The sequence below is a fragment of the Octodon degus genome, unplaced genomic scaffold (genome assembly GCF_000260255.1).
Source record: "Octodon degus isolate 3935 unplaced genomic scaffold, OctDeg1.0 scaffold00089, whole genome shotgun sequence".
In the NCBI taxonomy this organism is placed as follows: Eukaryota; Metazoa; Chordata; class Mammalia; order Rodentia; family Octodontidae; genus Octodon; species Octodon degus.
Genome location: NW_004524665.1, coordinates 9,747,335 through 9,749,562, shown reverse-complemented (window position 1 = coordinate 9,749,562; position 2,228 = coordinate 9,747,335).

Sequence of the window (2,228 nt, the reverse complement as noted above, 5' to 3'; positions counted from 1 at the left end):
GGGCAGGGAGCCGGGGCGGGGCAGCGGCGCGGGGTGCGAGGGGGGCGCTACACGGCTCCGGGTCGCGCGCGGGGTCCGCGGCCGGCGTTATCGATCTGGCGCTTCGCGAGGCGGGAGGAGTCTGGAGCGCAAGGGCAGCGGCTGGGGTCTCCTAGGGCTAGACTCCCACGCCCAGAGCCTGGGGCGGCGGCGCCACCTGTGGGGCGGGGGCAGGGGCCACCGAGGCAGGGCTTCCCCCGCCGGACGTGACATCACGGCCCGCTCGCGCCAATCCGGGTCCTCCCCGCCCCACGCCGAGCCCGCACGGTCCCGCTCCTCTGCGCCCCAGTGCTTACCCCATCCTTGCTCCCTGCACCCGGCTTCCGCAGCGCGCACCCCGCCCGCCCCAGAGCCGCGCCTCCCTCCCTGCGCCCTTCGCGGCGCCTCCGCTGTACCTGACCTCCAGCCAAGGAGGGGTCAGTGTCCGCAAACTGACCAGGAGACCCCTCGTCCCCCCAGCCATGCCCGACGGACCAGCGGTTTTGTAGTTGGCCTTGTCGCTGTGTTTTGGTTCCTCCACGTGACTCTTGGATGTTCAGCAACAAGAGTGTGGGACAGAGGCAGGTTGTGCGCTTGGCCGCTGGCGGTTGTTGACAGGTGACCTTTTGAGATGCGGTGCAGGAGGAGGACATGTGCAGGGCACGGTGCGCGGTGGGCTCCCTCGGCCCCCATCCTGCAGTAGGGCTGGGAGGTCTGGGAGGGAAGTGTGGGAGCGGGCTCCCCACTGCTACTGGTATAGCGTGGCTGCCGCAGACTTGTTCCTCCGTCCTTACTGCCCTCCCCCTCCCGTGAAGGCAAAGGCCTGAGACCACCGTGTTTGAACGGACGTTAGGAATGAGAAGGGGGCCGAGGTCCGCACAGATAGCTGGGCGCCAAGGGGCCGAGGGTGAGGCTTCCTTCGGGCGCTGGCCCCATGGCTGTCCTGCCTTCCCCCATGCGCCCTCCTCTGAATTGCAGCTGGGGATGGGCCAGGTCCTTCGTGCCTGGGCCTGGCCTGGCTGCTCACACCTGCTTGAGGCCTGCCTAGCCCCGCCCTCTCTAGCCCTGCCAGATGCACCAGGCCTGCTCCCCATGCAGTCTGGCCTCCACCATGGGCAGGGCCAGTGGGCTGGGGAATCCTGCCAGGGTCACACCTAGGCTCAGGCTGGTGATCCCCCACTGCCGCCGGCCTCCTTTCAGCCAGCCAGACCGAGTGACCTTAGTTCGGTGCCTAGGCCATCTCTGGGCCTGTGGATGGCAGGTCATGACAGTCACAGCCCAGATGACCCCGTGTGCCTGGCTGCCTCCCCCACAGAAAGCCTTAGCTCCTCTGGCAAGGTGGCCTCACCACCACGCAGGACTTCAGGACCCTGGAGAGGAAGCCTGCTACAGGTCTTTTGATAACAAGAGGACCAAATCTGAGAATAAAGGGCCTCTTAGTGGAGTGATGTTGGGAACTGGGGTGTGTGTGTGTGTGTGTGTGTGTGTGTGTGTGTGTGTGTGTGTGTATGCCTGGACCACTCAGGCTCTCGCCACCTCTGCTGCTTTGCCCAGGATCAGGCTGGCTTTGTGAGGGCTTGGCCTCCTCCCTGTACTTGCAAGGACCTAAGAGTGTGTGTCTCTTTGCTCAGCGCAGGTGTCAGGTGCAGAGTGGTGCTGCTGGGCTCACTGCCTCCTGTCCCCAGGGCAAAAGAAGCCCAGGCCTGGGATATAGTTGGGGCCACACTCGCCAGCACAGGAGTGCTCGGTGGTCATCCTCATGTCTCCTGCCCTGTGAGGATCAGAGGACAGGCACTGAGAGTAGAGGTCTTGCTTCACTAAGGAGGGGCCCTGAGGGGCAGAGGGAGCTCAGGCTGGGGCAGGACAGTCCTTGCAGCTTTGTTCCTATGATGAGAGCTGACTGGCTGGCTGTGCCCTGCTTGCCATGGCGCTCCTGGCGGCAGCCTCCCCTGGGACAGCCCAGGATGCGGCCATACCCAACCAGAGACCAGGGCAGAGCTGGCACAGGGCCCCTGGGGTATAGGCCCAAGGCTAGAGCTCCCTGGGGTGGACCGCAGCCTGGGTTGGGGTTGAAGTGGGGGCCCTGGGATGGTTAGGGGTCCCTGGGGGCTCTGCATGCCGGAGGAGTGGATGGGTTGCTGCTGTGGCCAGTGTGCCTCCCACCAAGACCACTTCTCTTGCCCTGGAGCCCTGAGCTGGGACAGCTGTGG